The sequence below is a fragment of the Sciurus vulgaris genome, assembly GCF_902686455.1.
Source record: "Sciurus vulgaris genome assembly, chromosome: 11".
NCBI classification, from domain to species: Eukaryota; Metazoa; Chordata; class Mammalia; order Rodentia; family Sciuridae; genus Sciurus; species Sciurus vulgaris.
Window position 1 is genome coordinate 28,422,927 of NC_136472.1, and position 21,188 is coordinate 28,444,114.

The 21,188-nt window shown below is 59.8% G+C and overlaps 1 protein-coding gene across 1 annotated transcript in view; it reads right to left on the bottom strand.

Annotated features, from left to right (window-relative positions):
* PRDM11 (PR/SET domain 11) overlaps window positions 1–21,188 on the bottom strand; it is a 70,636-nt gene that overhangs the window by 47,433 nt on the left and 2,015 nt on the right. The gene's annotated exons all lie outside the window — the stretch shown is intronic.

The following is a 21,188-nucleotide window of genomic DNA, read 5'->3' on the forward strand; positions in this document are numbered from 1 at the left end:
TTTTAGTTTTCTTTGTCATTCTGCCTGGAGATTTTGCCTACTCCCAGGACGGCAGGCGTTAGGCCACGGTGGGTTCCCCCGCTGGGTCGCCCTTCTGGGAACACACAGGTCACGTGATTATCAGGGTCAACACCCTGGTGAGCTGCTGTCATCCCAAACCAAAGCAGAGATTGTGCGTGTCCTGCGTGATTCCAAGGCACTGCACGACAGTCATCAGCTCCTTCATGTTTGAAAAACGGCTGGGCGGGCAGAACACTATGTCGGAACGGGAATGAACCAAACGGGGCGACGTGTGTCACGTGGCCGAGTCGTCATACCAGAAAAGAAGCAAGACCCCACGGAGGACAGGTGCATGATTCGGTTTACATACAGTTAAAAAATGAAACAATCAGGCACAATCCTGGTGTCAGAGATCACGTTCAGGATTATCCGTGGGACTAACCGGAAAGGGGCAGGAAAGAGGGTCCGAGGGTGCAGCCTTGTTCTATTCTCCATCCAGTGCTGGTCCCAGGGCTGTGCCAGGTTTGAGTCTCCTGGGCCCTGCTCTTACAGATGGGCACTGTCCTGCTCGTCCTTATGTTGATAAACATACAAGACCCTGTGCGAGAGCCCTAAGGCAGGAGCACCCATGTCCAGCCCTGACTTTGCTGAAGGAACTGGGGTCCAGCCCAGGGTGGTGGCAGCTGGGTCCAGGCTTTCCTCCGCAGGGGCTCCACGGAGCCTCAGCAGTGCCGCTGGCCAGGGCCGTGGAACAGTGTCTCGGGCTGGTCCTCCTGCAGGACTCCTGACAAGCCAGCTGTGGACTCCAAAGTCCACAAGACCCAGAGAGGGGGGGCCAGAGGACGCCACGTCGAGGTTTGTGAGCTTGAAGGCTGTCCAGGGTGGCACCTTTTTTCCCGTGGACCCTGCTGGTGGCTTCCCGGGCATTCATTCCCTGTTCTGCCCCACTCCCCACAGGATGGCCCGCGGTTCAGGAGAAGCCAGGCCCCACCAGCTCAGGAGGAGGCTCAGAATAAACCAGTCTCCCTCTCCAGGGGCTGGATCAGGAACCTGGCCTTAACCCGTCAGCGCAAGGCATTCCCTGCCAAGGTCAGACACGGGACCTGCCTGGACCCAGAGGGAGGGTAAGGCTTCCATATCACGACTCAACCCAGAGAACACACAGCGGCTAATCCCACAGAGGACCTCGGCCGCAGAAACCTTTCCGATGAGGCGAGGCGTCGGAGCAGGGCCCTGGAAGGAAACATTTGGTCTTCATCGCCGCTTCTGGGCACAGGGCTCCAAACCCTTGGAGTTTAGCTCGCTGTGGGGGCGCATTGCTCAGAGGAGCCTCTCGGAGCACACCTGAGTTTATGCCCATGAGGTGACTGAGCCCGGAGGCTCCAGAGAGCTCCAGGATGGGACTGGTCACCAGGAAGACCAAATGACTTAAAGGCACAAAATTTCAGCCCCACCCACCGACCTCTGGGGAGAGGAGGAGGCTGGAGACGAGGCTCCATAAGAACTCCCAGGCTGGCTTCAGAGGCCCGCACGGGGGTGCGGGAGGTGCTGGAAGGCAGTGCCCACACCCAGCCTGGCCCTGCTCCGTGGGTCACTCCCGGCTGTGTCCTTCACATATGCCGAGAAGACTGCGTAAAGCGTTGCCGCCGTCTGTGGGTCGTCCCAGGGAGGAGGGCTGTGGGAACCTCCCTGTGTATAGAGGACCAGGGACCCAGGATGTGCAACCAGCATCCGGGGAGGGGACACTTGTGCCATTGCGCCCTCAACCTGCGGGTCTGTGCCAACCCTGGTGGGTCCACGTCAGGACGGAGCTGAATTGCTGGACACGTCGGGACCGAGGCTCAGCGATTGGCTGGTTCTGGGAGTGTCGCTGAGACCAGACTGACCCACGTGGCTGCAGGGGCAGCAGATCACCGTCCTCAAGCCGCCCGGCCACTGGGCTTCTGGAGATGTCCTCGTTCCGCACACCCCAGAACCAGGGCTGGACAGGGCCTTCAGTTACTGCAGCCGCAAGCCAAGGTGCCCAGCCCTGCCGAGCTGTGAGCTCATCTCCCGGGCCCACTCTAGCTGGCCCCAGCACTGACCCGACAAAGGTCAGCTTCGTGGTACCTTGGCCTCCGAGGGGCAGCTGGGTGTGGCTGCAGCATTCAGACCGGCCACCCGCCTCTGATGCCAGTGTAACCTGCCACCTCCAGGGAGAGCAGTGTGCCAGTGGGGCTTGTTACCAACTGCTCATAACTGGCAATCCCACCATTCTGCTTCTAGAACTTTCTCTGCAGCATCCGTGTAAGAGTGGTCATTGCAACCTCGACTGGTACGGCAGGAGGGAAAGCAGTAGATGCGGCCATTGTGGTGTGGGTTTTTAAAGGCCGCTGTGACAAAGAAGGAAGCCAGGGAACAGACTCAAGCCCCTCCTCCACACCTCCACCCTGGCCCCAGCTGCGGGGCCTCTCCCTTGCCCCAGGGCGACTGGCTACTCCACTGTCCACTGCTTGCCCCCACATCAGGTTGAGCCTGAACCTGTTACAGCATAAGACAGATCAAGCGCCCACCACCTGCTCCAAACCCCCACGGTGCACCCTCCCCTGCTGCAGATGTCAAGTCTCTGGCGCACAGTGCCAGCTGGAGGTGTCTCCACGGCTGGGCCCTCCTCTTTCTGCGCCCACCCTGCACCAGTCCCTCCAGCCACGGGGGCTGCGGCCCCATCTCCAGCATGAGCCTTGGCCCGCGGCACCCTCCACCCGGAATGCTCTCTTTCCAGAATGCACATCCCCATGGTCTTACGCAGCGTTTATTTATATGATTAGCTGCCTCCGTCCCCAGTGAGGATGTCAACTCCAGGAAGGCGGCGAGGCACTTTCTTCACCACAGTGTCCCCTGTGACCAGAGCAGTGCCTGGTACGAAGCAGACACACCAAGCATGGTTGTCACATGGATTAGGCTAGCGGTGTGATCGAAGTCAGGACCGGATGCCTAATTTGAGAGGCAGCAGACCCTGGTGTTTAAGAGCAAGGGTTCTGGAGCTGGGCTGCCTGGGTCTGAGTTCCAGCTGTACCATTTTGCCATCTGTGTGATGCTGGGGAGTTGTTTGGCCTCTCTGTGCCTGGGGGCAGTAGTAGCACCTATAGGGAAGGTCAGGTTATGAGAAATAAATGAGATATTTGTAATATACTTTGAACTGTGTCTGGCACAGAGCAAGTAAGCTCTGTGTGGAATATAAAATCAACACATCCTGGCTGCAGGACACGGCGGGGGTGTGGAGTGGTGGTACAGTGCTTGGTCTAGCCAGCATGTGGCCCTGGGTTCTGTCCCCAGCACTACACACCCAAAAGAAGAAGAAAAAAGACATACACATCATAGGTACTCATGTATGATCCACGCAGCGCTAGGTGGTAACATTCGCTGCTCCGGGATGGAGGGAGGGCCAGGAAAGGAGGGCGACTTCGCATCGGGCACTTCCGACTTTAAAAACCTACTAGTGATGCCTATTAATTATTGAGGATGGGTGACAGGTGTGTGGAAATTGATGACTTCTTCTATCTTTTCCGTATAGTGAAATACTTATTAGTACTAATAGTTTTAAAAACGAGTCCCAGCTTGCCCCCTGGCCCTGGCCCTGTCATGCCAACCATGGGGACGGCTCCTCTCAACCACGCACTGTTCCTGTGAGGGGACCCCAACATCCAAATTCCCTGAGTCCACCTGACCCCAGAATCTAAGCACCAGATCAGCCAGGAGCAGTTCAGAATTGGGAGCAGGAGGTGTGGCCTGCAGAGGGCCAGGGGCAGTGGGCAGAGCATCGGGCATCTGGGCAGAGGCCGCCAGGGGCCCAGGAAGCTGCATTTGCAGATGACAAAGGAGGAGGGTGGGGGGCAACTGGTCCAGGTCTGGACACGTGGGTTCATTCGAGGATCATCCCAGCCATCTCGTGTCCACTCCGGGCAGGAGCTGGAGCCTGGGTGTGCTCTGGGTGATCCAGGTCCTAACCCAGTACTGCTGAGGGGGAAGTAGAGTCTCAGCCACCCCAGGCTCCCGGCACACCTGGGCCCTTAGGGGGCAGGGAGGGACTGGAGCCGGAGGAAACCTGTGCTCTCACCCCTTGCTTCTCAGTGTGTCCGCAGACCTGCAGCACTGGCCTGGCAGGGGGCGTGTTGGAAATGCCCAACCCTGAGCTGCCCCCCAGGTCTGCTGAATCAGAGTCTGCCTAGGGATTCCAGGCACATCAAAGCTTGAGAAGATGCTGAGTCACAAGCTGCAGGGGCCACGGTGCACACCATCCTAAGCACAGCAGGGACAGGGAGCCGCTGACAGGCAGGCACACGCAGGTGTGGGGATGAGATGAGAGGGTGTCTGCCAGCGTGCTGGGCCGCACAGCTCACCCTCACTGGGCACGTCAAACTGTAAGGCCTCACCTTCCCCTGAGCCATTTCTGCTGCCAATCATCTGGGCAGTTAGGAGGTCAAGGTGGCTGCACGAGAACATCAAAACAGCTAAATTCCTGGGGAGGCGCACTGGCTGGTTTACTGCTTGCTACAAGAGGTGCGGCGCCCACTGCAGTCGCTGAGGGTCCCACTGCGCTGGGGATGGGGCCTCTGGCACTTCCATGCTAATGGTCCCTGCAGGTGATAAACTGTCACGTTCGGCACCTACACTGGGATTGGTCCATGACTCCGCATGTGCACGCACACACGCAGAATCATTTATCAAGAATTTATAGGGCACCCTTCCGAGTATCATGGACAGGTCATGCACACGGCTGATCCTGACCTTGACTTGAAGGGATTGGGACAGAACCGGAACCGGAACGCCTACCCCGTGCTGTTACCCAGTCTCCTCTGCGACCCTTTCTACGGCTGCAGGCTCAGAACAAGAAGCAGCATGAACGCTGGGGCCCGAGCACGGAGGAGGCAATCCGAGCGGCCGTCGGAGGAGGTCTCCTGTGAACGCATGGTGATTTGGTCACTGATGATTATAACTGCCAAATGTTACATCTGGGAACAGAGCTCTGGGGCATCTTTGGCGAGCTGACAACCCCAACTCAGAAGGAGGCTCTGCAGGGTGGTGACACTGTCCAGGAGGTGTCTCTCGGGGGGTAGAAGACCTTCATCTCTGTTCTGGAGGAAGGAGGTGGGCGGGGCTGGCCTGGAGGGGTGGTGGTGGGCGGGGCTTGGGTGTGGGCGTGGCCGGGAGGTGGGCAGGGCTGTGGCCACAGCTGGCTGCAGGTGCATCTTCCACACACCGTGGAACACGACAGTTGTTTGCTCTCCAGTGTGTCCCAGTACTACCAGTGCCAGCCTCAGTGCTGGGCACCCCGGGTGACTGAGGTCCCTGCTCTCCTGGGGCTGGCAGCCGTGGTAGAATGTCTCTGGATTTGTCTGCTAGCACCCATTGTCACTTCTGGCACCAAAGCCCCTGTTGTCCTTGGGACGTCCCCTCGTCCAAACACTTCATCCTAAGGGTCGGAGTGTGACTGAAGGCCAATCAGTCAGAGCTTGTATCTGCAGACGGGCCATAGGGATTGGTGCAGGGAAAGGTAGGTCGCCTACTCAATTAATGAACTACAGTTCTAGGGAATCTACTGAGAAGGAAAAAAAACCCTTTACCTCAGGCACTGTGGAAAGAACAGGGCATGGGGCCACTTGCCACCTATAACAGCCTGCCTACGAAGGGGGCCAGTACAGCAGAAAGCAGAGTAGGATGGATAGACTGAATCCTGCTGACAGTGTGCGAGCTCCTGGATCCAACTGTGCCTGAAGCTCTCAAGATCCTCCGGGACTTGTGCTGAATCCATAAATTCCTTTTTTTGCCTAACCCTGCTTGACCTGAGTTTCTGTCAAACTGCCTTTTAACAACATAGGAAGTACAGTTTACTTTGTTTTTCAGATAGGAAATGGAGGCTCAGAGAGGTTGAGTTTAACAAGGCTATACCGCCCAACTCAGAGCCTACACCCTTGCCACTACTTGCGAGCCAGTGTGGTGGGTGACAAGCTGCAAAGGGAAGGAAGAGTTCTTCAGGGCAGGGAGTGTGGGGCTTCCCATGGAAACTTGCTCCGATTTGAGATGGGCCTGTTGAGGGGCAGATTGGCAGCTGATCTCTTTTTTCAATTTTCATTTTTGCCGATTTTGAAGAAACAGATTTCATGTGAAAATGTGGATATTTGATTTTTCTGGAAAACTGGAAGGGATGGCAACTCTTTACAGGCACCAAACCAGGTGACAACTTGTTGGGTGGTGGCCCTGCTCAGACAGGCCAGGCACTCGCTCTCCAGGTCTCTGGGAGCCTGGCATTCCTGTGCGCCCCCTGCCCGGGCAGGGCCTGGTGCTGGAGACCCAAGTGGCAGAGGCGGTAGTGCTGCACAGGTGCGTGCGGTCCTGGAGACGCTGCTCAGGATCACCTGCCTCCCAGTCTGCCTGCACCTGTGGCTCCCCCGCCCCCAGGACTTGGCAGAGGCTTGGTACCGACTGGGCAATGCATGAAGAACCGCCGAGGTGTGGCTCGGTGGCTCCAGGGTGGCTCGGTGGCAGCCCTGGAAACCACTCCCTGAAGGAAGGGAAGAGGTGGTGAGGGCAGGAGCAAAGGCAGCCCCGAGGGCCACAGCAAGATACAGCTCTGCATGCAGGTTGGGATTGCAGGCTCGGGAGGGGGGGTGGAATCGGGTGGGGGGCTGCTGGGTGCAAACCCAGCTCTACCAGTTCTGATGGTAATACAAGGAAGTTTTCCCTCTGTGTGCCTTCAGTTGCTCCTCCATTAAAGGGAGATAATGTGAGTCAGTTTGGGTTGTCATAAGTAAAAAGTAGGCCGTCAACAAATGAATATCAGTCTGACCTCTTCTACCGATGCACTGACCTTATAAATCCTTTTCCCTCTGAGCCTCAGTTTACTCATCTGTACAATGGTGCATCAGACTTGGGTTTCCATTAGGACCCACTGGCCCTGGTGTTCTGTGACTATGAACCTTCATGCAAACTCTTGGGGCTGGGCCAGAGGGACCCGGGGTTTCTCTGCCAAACCCTCCAGCCCGAGGATGAAACAGACCCTCAGGACCACCATGGTGGAGCCATTGGACCGAGTCACGCTAACCCGAGGCACAGGGCGTGGCTGGAAGGAGCCAGTCTACAGTGCCTCCCTGGCCTTCGGGTGGCCTGTCCTGCAGAGGGCCCTGCGGAAAACGCTGGAGCGGGCTGGGCACGGGCGTTCCGCTGCGGCTGGCACCCGGCACCAGCCGGCAGAGCTGTTTCCAGCCCGCTCACACGCCCCCGATGGGAAATGATTCATGAAAACCAAGAAGGTAAAATTAGCCCGAAAGCTGCCGGGTGATTTATGCAGACGGCGTCCCGGGAGGACGGGAGCCACACTGCTGGCTCGGCGTGGCCTCCAGGGCTGGCGAGGGCAGCTGGCCATCTGGAGCCTCTGTCGCCAGGGTCTTCTATTTCTGGACTCGGCTTCCAGGCTGGTGGCAAGCTCCTGGAGCCTTCCCTGGCTCGCCCCCGGGCCCTGGCCACGCGGTGAGTGCCCCAGGACCGGGTCCACAGGCCCGCTGCCTCCTCGTCCTGACCTTGGGAGGAGTTTCCAGTCACCCATTTCACAGGAGAGGAAACCGAGGCTCTGAGAGCCGTAGTGCACAGCCAGAGGAAGCAGCAGAACCTGGCCTCAGAGTAGGGTTCCCCACGCCCTGCTGCCCGCTGCATCTCAGCGTTCCAGGTGGCACCGGAGGAGTAGAACTGCAGCCCCATGCTGTCCTGTGCTCTTCAGTCACATCACTACCAGAACCCGGCTCCTGACTCCACGCCCAAATATCCCCACTGGCGAGGGGGAGGGTCCCCAGCACCCCAGTGTCTTCAAAAGGCACCAAGAAACTGTCAGCCTGCGTCCTCAGACCTAATTCAAACAGGAGGGACAGAACAGCAGAGACCGGTCTCTATTACAGGGTGGTACATCAAGGCCCAGAGACGGGGAAGGACTCACTCAAAGCCACACAGCGAACCCATGGCTGCGACCAGGCTGGAACTAAGCAGAGGTCCTGTTGCAGGGCTGTTTATAAAGAGAGCAAGCCTGGGGAGAGTGGGGGCTCCTGCATGCAGAGGCAGCTGAGGTAGGTCACTGCCTGAGACCAACGGGCCCCCACTTCACCTGATGCTGCCCCAGACACCCGCCCCCATTCTGGAATCCGCAAGGGGCATGAGCACCTGTGGAGGGGGCACCCCCATTAAAGACGGGCTCACGAAATCTGCGGGAAGAGGTGTGCACAGGGTACAGTCATGTGAGCCACTGCAGGGCTCCTGCCTCCCTCAGTTCGCCCGCAGGAAGCCCGAGACCGGCCAGCCCAGGGGACACTCCACACTCCCAGGCAGAAAGCACCTGACCTTGCACCTGTGTGGACAGCTGGGAGCGGCACAGGCCCCTCCCCAGGGCAGTTCAGTGGCACTGTCTCCCAGAGGGACCTCAGCAGCCACTGCCAGCATCTTCAGATAGCCGGGCGCTGAGCCCTCCCTTCCAAACCCGTGTCCAGAGGGCCAGCGTCGCTGGCGCAGAGTCCCCCACTCTAGCTCCTCGCGGGCAACCCTTTACTAACAGATTTGCAGAGCACCTGCCGCGGGGCAGACTCCCCCAGTGGAGGGAGCAGCCCCCACGCAAGCTCGGAGACCCTCTGCATCCCTGCTCCATCCTGCATGACCTTAGGATGAACAATGGTAGCAACATCTACCTCATCAGGTGGTTCTGAGGATCACGAAGTGCCGCAGGGTGCGGATTGGCCTGGCACGTAGTAAGTGTTCAGTGAACACCAGCATTGCTATGAAGCCAGACCCAGCACAGGGCCTCTGGCAGCTGCTCCAGGCCGAGGCTGGCCTGCAGGCCGCAGTGGACGAGACCCTCAGGGCAGAGGCAGGCCCGGGCTGCCTGCCACCCACCCGCACGGGCTCCCACGGTGGCTGCTCTCCTGCCTCATCCCCAGGTGGCTCTACCCTCTCCCCAGACGGGCAGGCTCCGACAGCCTGTCCTCCTGCAGCAGGGCAGACTGGCCTCCGCTAAAGCAGCCACTCTGCCAGCCACGTGGGCTACCAAGAGGGCTGTGGCTGGCGCTGGGGAGGCTGGGCCCCGGCCAGCAGGGCACTTCTCGCCTCTTAGGAAGTAATCCCAGCCCTCTGTGCTCGCTGACTGCCCGCCAGCGCCCAGAGCAAGAGGCCCAGCAGGGCTGCCCAGTCGGTCTCCTCCAGCCAAGACCAGCACATCGGTGGCCTTGGGAAAACCAAGTGGACAGAGAGCCAGATGGCCAGGCTTCTGTGCGGCCCTGCTGGTGGCTACCTGTGTGGCCTAGGGAAGGTCTGTCTGCCTGCCAGGGCCTCAGACTCCAGCTCTGGGAAAGGACCACGGCGGCGCCTGCCTCCAGGGGCTGTGAGGGGTTCCGTAGGCCATAGCACAGGCATCCTGGCCTGAGGGGAGCAGGGGGATGGTTTGGGAATGTGGTGTCCCCCAAAAGCACCTGTGTCAATACAGGTGCGTCCAGAGGGGCTGACGGGATTAGCAGAGCTGTACCCCAGACGGTCCTCCCTAGCTTGAGCCGGCTGGTAAATGTAGGCAGGCGGGTGAGGCTGTGGGAGGTGGGTCACCAGGCGTGTGACCTGGAAGGGTGCGTCGTCCCTGTGGCCTTGTCCCTGCACTGTGTCCTGACCCGGTGGGTCCCCCCCGGGCCCTCCTGCCACGACGCTGTGCCGCGCCTCGCCCCTCGGACCGGCCGTCTGTGGACTGAGGCCTCCGAGACCGCGAGCCCCGGGTGAACTTTGCCTGCGCGGCTGCTCTTGTCAGCATTTTGGTCGGGACGACAGGAGCTGACCGAACCCGGGCGTGAGGGGAGGAGCAGAAGGTCTTTCTCTGCAGCATTAAGTAAATAACCAGCTGCAGCATCTGCCCTGAGCCAAGGCAACCGCACCTGGGCAGCCGCAGTGGCTCTGGGAGAGGCCCAGGCCGCTTGCTTCTCCTGCCCACCCTGCAGGCCAAGGGAGATCAAGTCCACAGCCACAGGGGCCCCATTGAGCCCGTAAATCCCCCAGGGTGTGGGGTTACGTTACCAGGCTCCTGGCCACCTCGCTGGAGCAAATGGTCAGAATGACCTCTTTCCCTCCGCGTAGGCCTCAGTCCAGACCCGCCAGGGCCAAGCAGGGCAGAAATCTGATCGCCCACTGCATTCCGGGCAGCGGCCTCCTCTGGGATGCAAGTGGACGATGGGACGGAGCTGTCATAAAGGCCAGAGCCAACAGGGCCGCCCGGCAGGGGCACAGGCCCCGTCCCAGCATGGTGGGGACTGGGGAGTGCGGAGAGGAGACTGGGAGGGGAAGCTGCTGGGCCTTTGCCATGCGCCTGGCACAGTGCTGGCCTGCATGGGCGTTGGCTCCCATGGCAGCTCTGGGGCATGGGTTCTAAGCCACAGAGGGTTATGTCACTTCCCCAGAAGCACACAGTTGGGAGGGGCTGAGCCAGGATCTGACCGAGGCCTTGAGTCCAGAGGCCACCTACTCCCCTGGAACTGTGGGCTTTAAGCAAGGACAGAAAGGTCCCAGTGTGAGGGAGAGAGGCTCCGGGGCCAGGGCGGCAGAGCTTCTCCCTGGCTCTAACGAGGTCTCCAGGAATAACGGGGCCCCCGCGGGAAGGCATTTGGTTCTGGGAAAACTCTTAGCTGACCAATTTTAAATACGGCACAATAAACTTTAAAAATGTAACAGGCTCCCATAACCAAGCAGCGGTAACTCCAGACATGCCCAAGAAGGCACTCGAATAAAATCAGAATTAACCTATGTGTCCAGCAGGAGGGGAGTGGCTGAATAAATGAGGAGCCACTCCCCAAACCAGGGTGAATACTGGTAGCCCTTCATGTAAAACCGTAGTTAGGTTTTCTAGCCATGGAAATGGAATGCTAAGTCAGAAAAGCAATTTTCAGAATGATCTGGACAACATGAAACCATTTGTTCACACACACACACACACACACACACACATATGTGGAAGGTACTCCTACAGGTTCCGTGTGTCAGTGCACAGAAAAAGATCTAGAAGGATCTTCCGAAGTCATAACGACGAGGTCTAACTCTGTGAGGCCACCTAAATGTCGTGGCTGCCAAGGAGACAGCCAGGATTTGATTTGTAATGGCAGAAACATACCCGTGCAGGGCTGGGGATGTGGCTCAGTGGCAGAGTGCTTGCTCTGCACATGGCTGGCCCTGGTCCCACGCCTGCACGGCAGTACTGATGACAATAGTGAATCTATACGGCACACATACGTGTGTACATACATGTACACACACACACGTGCACACGCGAGTGTTTTCTTTATGTAACTGAAATGTGGTATGATGAAATTAAAAAGACGCAGAGTTCCTGGGGAGCGAGTCTCCACGTGGGAGCAGGGGATCAGAGAAACTCAGACCCGCAGGGACAGGCGGGCTTGGTGGCCCTGCTGAGCCTCAGGGGGATCCCCGCACGACCAGGAGCAAAGGTCAATTCCAGCCGCATGAGAGCCCGCAGAGGAACCAGTGCGCACAGGAGCCGGGACACGGGACCTCCACGAGACTCGAGGAGTGTTCAGGAGGTCAGAGGTGCACCGGGCGCCACCTTGGTCCAACTTCCCCAGGGACCCCCAGAGTCTGTCCCAGCGTCGCCCTCGTCCCCAGATGAATGACCAGCTTCAGGGGAAGGGCCGTGTCTCCAGGAGGACTCTGCAGGCAGAGGCAGGCGCCTGGGAAGAGGAGGGGACATGGACAGGCAGCGCCCCCGGCTGCGCCCGCCATGGCCCAGCCATGATAGGCCTGTACCCAACACAGGCAGAACCTGCGAGCCTAGGAGTCCTGGCCCCAGTTGGGGACCGGCCCTGACCATGTCACAAGCACAAGTTGGCCATGTGGCTGTGTTCCTGACAGTCACCCAGCCCCACCTGGCTCCCCGCTAGACCTCGACAAGGTCACAGGGCTGGTCTGTGAGGTGGGCCCGTGGAGGCTACTGCCTGCCCCGAGGACACAGCGAGCTGACCCGGTGCGTCCTCCACAGAGCGTGCCACTGTCCCCGCACAAGAGGCCGCTCCCGTCCTTGCACCCAGGGCCCTGGGGCTGCAGGCGGCAAGGGCTGGGCTCCAGACTGGCCGCAGGGCCAGGAGCCTGGGGCGTCCGGGAAGAGCCTGCTGCTGGCCTGGGCAGCGAGCCAGGGAACACTCCAGGCAGAGAGAAAGGCCCAGAGGCAGGAGCGCGTCCGAGTTCAGGACAGGCCTCGGGGCGGACGAGGGAGCCACTGGCAGGTGCCACCAGAGTCCGGTGTCTGCCAACGACGGGGGGTGGGCCCCTGGATGCCAGCCAGCTGGGGCTCCGGGCAGGACGGGGCACAGAGCCAGGAGAAGCCGGAGGCGGAGAAGGACGCAGCCACCCGAGAGGCAGAGACGGGCAGTGACAAACGCAGCTGGACGGTACCCTTCACCTCTGGGCATGGCCGAGAGATTCCATCTGGGACGCGTCACTACGAAGGGAGCCTGGGCCACGCCAGGCTCGGGGTGTCCTCTGAGAGCAGGGCCACCACGGAGCAAGCAGGTCCCCCAGCGCCTGAGATGACCCGACCCGCAGTGAGCAGGGGTCCTGACAACCTCCAAGCAGGGCCAGGCCGCTGCCCAAACGGGGGCATCTCGGGGACTCCTCCCTTGCCAGCCGTGAAGCCAGTGCCAGGGTGGCATGGGAGGCCGCCAGGCCCTGGTGCAAGGGCTCAGGCAACCAGAGCCCCTCTGGACAGCCGCCAGCCCCGCCTGCCCGCCCGGAGCTGCAGGGAGGGACGGAGGCTGGGCGACCCTGGACTGGCCCCAGAGAGGAGGGCACAGGTGTGGCCAGTGGAAGAGGCGCCCCCAGCTCCCCGGGCGGCCCCACTCTGTGGACTCGTGGCCACCACAGGCCCAGCCGCACCGTGGTCTGTCCCAGGAGCCACGGGACAGGGCGAGTCGGCACCTCTGGGGACGGAGCCAAAGGTTAGGTGGCAGCTCAGGACACTGCCCTGCAGCTCCGTGGCTGCCCAGGCTGGACAGGACCCGTCCTCGCTGCCACACCAAGGGCTTGCTGACTTCTGAGGCCACTCGTACAGGCCACGCCCCCAGCCCTTCAGAGGGACCTTGCAGGTGGTCACCAGCCACCACTCAGCTCCTAAACGGACCCCAGCGCCTGGCCAAGCCCCTGGCCTCAGCCTCCCTCCTCTGGCCACACCCCCAACAGGGCTCTGGCCCAGATGGCGAGTGGACCCCTGCTGGCAGCACGCCAGTCCGTGCCCTTGCCGCCCAGGCAGCACAGGATGGTGGGGTCAGGAAGGTCCTGCCACAGCAGGCCAACCACCCAGGTGTCAACCCACAACCTGGAAGGCCTGGGAAGGCTGCCTGGCCACCCGGAGGCCTGCGTGCCTGTCCAGCCAGGACTGACTCGGGACAGGAAGAGACCTGCTCACCAGCAAGTATTCCACTGGAAGCACCCTTGTGACCACTGAAGACCCTGAGGAGACCCTCACCTGGCCCCTTTTGCCCTTTCAAGCACCATGACCTTACCCCCCACCTGATGCTATCTGGACAGAATTTCTAAAGCATAAGCCTGTTTCTCTCCCCCACTCAGAACCTATCAATGGCTCCCCAGTGCCTCCAAGGCAAAGTCCCAACTTCACCTACTGGCATTTGGGGCCCTCCCTAAGTGGCCCTCCGCTGCTTTCCAGGACCTGCTCCTCCTCTTCTCCAAGCCCCCACTGTGCCCTGACCTCGGGTCCTCTCCTTGCCTATCTTGGCACACACTGTTTCCAGGTCCCCAAGGCCCTTCCTCCTCCAGGGCCGGTTCCTCCCAGCTCCCGGCTCCCAGTGCCCGCGTGGAGTCCAACACTTCCGGGGCCGCCAGGATCCGCGCTGGGCTGCTCACACTATCAGTGGGAGAGACTTTTGGGCGTTTCCGATCTGTTGCCAACGGATGCTTTTGTAAAGCACAATAAAAACTGACGAGGCGCCGCCAGGCTGCAGAAGGAGTTCCTCTTGGCTCGTCTCAGCTCCTGCGGCTATGGCACCGCGGACCAGGGATGCGGAGCGGGCGGCCAGCGGCCGTGGAGCCCGCTCTCTGCTCTCTGCAGCGGCACGTGCGGCAGGGCCACCAGGCTGTTGGCAGAGGAGCCTGGGTGCAGGGCACACCAGAGCCCGGGGCTCCACAGCACGTGCACCCAGCGCCGGGCAGCAAGCCCGGCCAGCCTGCACCACGGCTGTGCTAGGTGTCCACATTCTCAGGTGTGCACACCTGGGGGCAGAGGGGACGGGCTGGAGCCACAGCTGTCCCCTGGCCATCCTGCAGTCTCCCACGCTGGCCGTTCCCCAGCGGCCGGTGGCAGGACCCTCCGGGGCTGTCCCTCCTTCCCCTGGGGAAAGTGTGCGATGTGGGGGTCACTCGGGGAGAGCAGGCGCTGAGGGGCGGCTCCCTGCTGACTGGCTCAGCCACGTCCAGCCCAGCCTCACACCCAGCGCCCCTGCTGCCGTGGCCCGCTCTGGGTTCAGCCCTGCCTCGAGTGTGGGACGAGTGGCCCGCTGGCCACCACCCCTCTGCTCCCCAGGCTCCTTCCAGCCACATGGCTGGGGGCCGCTGCCACCCTCCCTCGGCCGGGCTGAGCGCCGGCCAGGCAGATCTCCAGGCAGCAACCAGGCGACCTCTGTGTCCAGAGACAGGGCAGACACGAGGCCAGACGCCCTCCCAGGTCTGCACGTGGCTCTGCCTGCAGGAGGAACTGGACTGGTGTGCGGAGGAAGGGACGCCAGGCGCAGGGTCAGGAGGGGGCTTGTGCATGCTCTGAACGTATGACCTGCAAGTCACGCTGGTCTCTGGGCCTCGGTTTTCTCAGCTGCACAATGGGTCATAGAGCCTGCTGCCTGCCTGCCTCCGGGGTTCAGATTACAGGATCTGGGGGAAGCAGGAGCAGCATCGTGAAAAGCCACCACAGGTCAGCTGGGGCAGGGAGGGGAAGCAGGAAGGGAAGGCCCCAGAAGACCAAAGGCTCCAGGGGCTCAGGGGCCTTCACGGCCAAGGACCCAGGCTTCCTCAGCCAGCCTGCCCAGAGGCTGATGCTGGACATCAGGTGGCCAGCAGCCTCCGGCCCCTGCCGCCGCTCCCCTGCCCGGGTCCCATTCCACAGAGGTTCCTGGTCTGTCCAAATGTGCCTCCAAGTACTGACCCCTCAGGTTCCGGCTATGGAGCGGGTCTTGAAATCCTCAGTGTGAATTAAGACCCAATAAATCACAACCCATTTTCAGAACCCCTAAGGAACCTGCTGGGAACTATGTCACAAAAGAAGGAGTCCCCCAGGGCTGCTTGAATAAATGTGGCTTTCTCAAGGTGACCACCAAGACTAGAATATGGCTGTGTGACCTCGAAAGGTCACTTAACCTCTCTGAGCTCCAAGTTTACTTTTCCATAAAATGATGCAGAAGCAGCCTTGTGGGGCTGTCATCAAGACCCTGGTGCCCAACCCCTGCTCCTTCCAGCTTTCGCCATCCCAGGGATGACGCGTCTTAAACCTGGTCCCGAAAACACCAAGGGAAACATTTTCTTCCACAGACTGTGCGGCAGGACAGACGTGACCGTCTCCATTTACAGAAGAGGAAACTGAGGCTGAATGGTCAACCTTGAGCTCAAGCCGGGGAGTGGGATGAGTCTCTGAAGGTGTCACCAGGTCACCTCTAAGCAGAAAGGTCACTAAGATGTGGTCCCATTTTCAGGCACTGCTGTCACCAGCACAGGACACACTAACCTCACATCTGAGCAGTGGCCTTGCGTTGGCCAGAGCTCAGTGTCTTCCTGGGGGTCACTGTGAGGCCATCACGGAGCTCTGCAGATGAGGCCCAGGCCTCAGAGGCCAGCCTCTCGCCTGGGGTCCACAGCCAAGCAGCAGAGGCAGGAGTGAGCCTCGGGCCCACCCGCTCTGCAGGGCACAGCATGACCCCTCCAGCCCGCCCCCATGTCCCTACCCAAGGACCAGCCCAAGGCCCTCCGCCAGATCCTACCTGGGGCTCCCCGGCTACTCAGAAAGAGAAGCCAGGCACATTCTAGGAAATTTGTGGTCCCCCAAGACTGAGCACCAGCCTATTCACTCTGTCCCTGGGCGTGGAAGGCCCCAGATCTCATCCTCAGTGCCTGCCTCTACTGTTGCATTACCGCCTACCTGGCCTCCCTGCCACCAGCCTCGTCCCAAGCTGCTACTCCAGCTTTCTGGAACGTGAGTCTGTTTGCTACATCTGCTTCCTCTTTATAAAACCCTCTGAGGCTTGAGCAGTTTATTTGGCTGGAGAGTGCGTGTGGCGGAGGAGATGGAGGGAGAGGAGCCTGGGAAGAGCAGAGTAATAACACAAGTAGCACCACGTCCTGCTCTTACCCCAGGGCCTTTGCACTGTTGTTCCCTCTCCCTAGAACGCTCTCATGAGGTTATCCACATGGCCCTTCTCACGGCCCTCCCAGTTTAGAACTGCAGCCCACCGCAGCTCCCTCTCCCTGCTTCCTCTTTCTCCTCAGCGTGGAGTATATGTAATGTGCCTCTGTTTTACTTACTTATTTTGATTTTTCTCTGCCTCCCTTTGCTATGGTGTAAGTTCCCAGAGCGCTGGGATATTTGTCGGTTTTGTTTACTTTTACATGAGCAGTGCGTAGGATTCTGAGCAGAACCCTAAGCAGGGCCCCATCGTGTGGAACACGAATTTGCTGAGTGCTGACCAGGTGCAATGCGTCACCTGCGCTCCCTCGTCCTCACAGCAGTGCAGCGTGGGGACTCTATTTCCTGGTACTTTAGTTTAGGAAACTGAGGCTTGGAGAGGTGGCATAACTTGACTTGGAATCAGTGGCCGTCTCCCTGTGCCCCTGCGTGACCCGGCCCTGCCTGGATAAGTGCGCGCGGTGACCTCCCACTGTGGCCCGTGCACAAGGACTGGGCTGCACGGGGCCTGGCCGGCACCGCGACTGCTCATGCACACAGCCACCTGGTGAATGTGCGGAGGACAGGATGACACGAGCCCACCCCAGCCTCCCTCCTGCAGAGCCTCTAGGCCGGGTGCCACAGGGGCCCGTGAGCTTGGCTGCACCCTGGGACGCCAGCCCTTTGGAGATATGCATCTGCAATAGGAAATAGGCTCTTTAAAAATAAAGCACATGGTTCCTTTTTCTTTATTGCTTTTTTTCTTTCTTTCTTTCTGCACAGCTTGTTTTTCCGGTACAGCCCCTGGGCCGGCTGCGGGAAGCCCCTCCCAGCCCCACTCCTAGAAGGAGCTCTGGGGCCTCTGGGGCTCTGGGCTCCAGCAGGGAGTGCAGACACGCCCGCTGGCTTTGGACCAGCCCTGCCACCAGGGCCCCCCACACCTGGAGCCAGGAGCCCCTCTGCTGAAGGCCCAGCGTTAGGGTCGTCCAAGGAGGGCTCTGCCCAGGGGTTCTGGCCTTCTGCCCTCACTTCAGGAGGCCGCCGGAGGAGGCCACATCAGCCAGCCAGAGCTGCGGATCTAATCAGGCCGCTGGCCCTGGGTCCCCCGCTGTGGTCCACAGAGGGTGGTGCTGGGGGCTGGCTTTGGTCTGAATGTGCCCCCAACGGTCGTGTGTTGAAAGCCTGGTTCTCCGTGGGGCAGTGACTTGAAGACACAGCAGTCTCTGGGGCACTGAGGGCACTGTCCCTGGTACAAACTGATGTAATTCTCACCCTGGTTAGTTCTTTTCAAAGGCTGTGACAAGGATAAGCCTGGCCTCTTCACCCCTAGCTTCCTGTCTTGAGTGGGACCACCTGCTCTCCCCAACTCTTGCCATGTGGCCCCCCCATGACAGCAGGCAGCCAAGGAGGCCCTCCCACGGGGCCATGCTGTGTGCACTCTCAGGTTCCGGAACTGTGAACTAAATAAACCTCTTTCCTCCGTAAAGCACCCAGCCTCAGGTATTTTGTTATAAAATGATTAGTTCGGTACATGGCGTGCTTAGGACCAGATCTAGCTTCGGAAGTCCTTGATAAACTGGAACTGCATCACCACCGTTGTCACCCCTGGGTCTCCTGCTCTGTGGACCTTCCACTGAATCACTTAATCTCCAGATCAGCACAGACTTTAAGGGGCTCTTCTCACCTGTCGCTCTCCTGGAACTTCCTCATCCACAGTCCCCATGGGGCGGGGACACCCATGAGGAGGGGGAGCTTATCGTCCTTCCTCCACAAGCCACTGATTTTGCCTGCCTTGTCTGACACCAATCCCCGGCCGACGGAAGCGGCTCTCATGCTTCCATCCTCAGCCCCGGGACACGGGGAGTCCTTTGTTCACAGAGGTGTTTACTGAGGCGCTCTCAAATCAGAACTCTGGATGGCTCGTGCCAACCCTCACGGAGCTGGGATCCCATGGAAGAACGGGGTTGTGACCAATGAACAAGAAAGGGAGATGCCTCAGGGGTGGGTGTTGGCAGGAGAGGTAGGGGAGCGGGTGGAGGCAGCGGCTTCCCTGAAGGGGAGTGGAGAGGGAAGGGGATGGGGAGGCCTCCCAGGGCAGGGGCAGAGGGGAGGCTGGCAGGACAGTGTCCCCACAGGGACTGGAGGGCGGGGCAGGAGGCTGCCTTTCTCCTGCAGCGGGGAGTGGGTGAATGTTTCGTGGGCAGGAACTGATAGGCTCAGATCTGCACGCTAGAAAGGTCCCCCAGGCTGGACTGCTTCCCAAGTCATGTCCTTCCTTCTGTGTATGAACAGCATGTCACTACTTGTCACTCTGCCTAGGCTGCTGGCTGGTCCCCACAGCCATGAGGACAGGCTAGGTTATGCTACAATAACAAAAAAATCCCAGCTCTCAGTGGCTCCAAGTAACAAAGGTCTGTTTGTCACTCACACTGCGGATCCACCATGGCCATCAAGGGCTCAGGGCAGGGACGGTGCAAGGACCAGACTGGCAGAAGCAGACACATCCCACCTCCTACCAGTGTCCATGCCCAGGGAAAGGGCAATCCGAGGCTCTCATGCCAGCAGGCTAATGCTTTAGCCCAGAAGCCACGTGTATCACACATCACCATAGTCCACGGTCCCACCAGCCAGCCACTTGCTCCCACAAGCAAGAGGACCTCATTTCAACCCCGCTATGTACCCTGAAGAACAGGAAAGACCTAGAGGAGGGCATTAAGGGCCTCCAACACCACTCTCCAGCCCCAGCCTTCCCTGCCCTGCCCCCAGTCATTCACAGGTGGCAGCTGGGACCAGCCAGGCCAGGAGCTTGGTACTATAGAGGGTCCCAGGAAGGGTGGAGATGAGTCTGGAAAAGGCAGGGCTGTACTCAGAGGCTTTGAGATCATGCTAACATTTTCGTTCTTTATCCCACACGCGCTGGGAAGCCTTCAGTTGTTTCAAGCAGAAACGTGGAGGCCTGACGTGATCGACTTGGAACACACTGAGAGGGACGGAGGGGGAGGTTGCAGGTGGCCTCACAGGCTCTTGCTGTGGTCCTGCAGAGGGACAGCTGTGGCTTGACTGAGGCGTGGTGGAGGAGCTGGCAGAGGCGGATGGATTCCCTTGAGAGATCGAAGCGCTCCGCGCTTGCGGATGGCAGGGACTGGGCGAGGGAGAGAGATACCAGGATTTCTGCCGAAGGACCAGCAGGATGGTACCCCTCAGCCAAGCTCAGCAATCTGGAGGAGGTCAGTGAGGAAGGTTAAGGACAGCTGGGAGCCCTGTATGTTCACCACCACCCTGAAACAGCTAGAAGGGCAGGCCAAGTAGGTTGCTAAAGAAGAAGGTAACTCCTAACCCATTGCCCAGAGCCCCTCATCTCCCTCACACTTGCCAACCACCCAGAACCAGGGACGTGCAAGAGAAGAACGATCTAGAGGACAGAATCTTAGTGGACACCAAGAAGAGCAAATTTATAAAACTTCTCAAACTGAGGGATCCAGTAGCTCGGTCAAAATCAAATGTAAGGTGTATGGTGGCTGATCAGGGCTCTGGGGACAAGTGATAGGAGCCTGTCATCTTGGAGAATGTCACCAGGGAAGGGAACCAGACCCTGCCATCAGCTGATCCTTGAGGGCCCTGGGTGGAGCAGGGTGGGACCCTCAGGTAATCCTGATGTTCCCAAGCTGGTGCCTTCCTGCAATACCTAGGGTCACATAGCAACCCTACATAACCATGAACCAGAACCTGGGCTATCTCAGGAACTTGATCTCTGTCTCATTTCATCTCCAGACTTCCTTGTTAGTGAAGTTTTGGTGGCCCCTCTTTAGGGAAGGAGAAACAAGTTCAGAGAGGTGAAAGTAACAGAACAAAGCCCAAAGTCACACAGCTGTTGAGAAGGGATTCTGACGTAGAAAACCTTCCCATCAAGCTAAATAAAGCAAGGACCCCGGGCTGTGTTCCCAGAAGGAAAGGTCTGCAGACAGCGCCCACCTTTCCGAGACCATGCCCCACTCCCAAGGGAAGGAATCCACAGCTTGTTACTTTTGGCCCACGGACCCCACGCCCCCAACCACCACACCAAGAAAGTCCCCAGCCTCCTTCCTCTGGAGGGGACATGTGGGCAAAGGCCAGCTTGGTATTGCCCAGGGCATGGCGCTCCAGCACAAAACAATGGAATATTCTTTTGCTCCAGCACAGACAAAACCCCCAAAGTTTATAAGGGTTTCCAGGCATTAAGAGCACGCTGGCCTTACTGCCTCCTGTCCCCCCACACAACACTGGGCGTGTTTCCTTTCCGCCACTCTAAATTATATACCGGCGGCTTCTCTCTCCACCAAGGGAAGGGCCGCGAAGAGAGGTTGAAACATTTTCTCCCCTAAGCCCCGGCCCATCCTGGGCGCCTGACCGCTCTCCACCCGGGTCAGGACTCCAGCAACTTTTCCCCGCATGGCCCTCGCCACGCCAGCTCGTCTCCCTGCAGCGACCTCGCCTAGGGCACGCTGGCCTTGACGGAGGAAGGTCATTGGCCACCAAGTTTCTGCAGTTTCTGCATCCAGAGTACCTTGGGGCTGCGAGTGGGGGCGGAGGCTGCCGAAGAGGCGCACACCGCAACCGTGGGGCACAGCACCTCGCAGAGCCACCGCGCCGCCCCTCCCGCGCCCCGCACCTCGCCGCCCCCCGAGAACTAGGCCAGCGGCCGCGGGAGCCCTCGGGCGGCCCGCGCCCCGCCCCTCCCGTGTCACCGCGTTCCCATTCCGAACGCTCGGCGCGG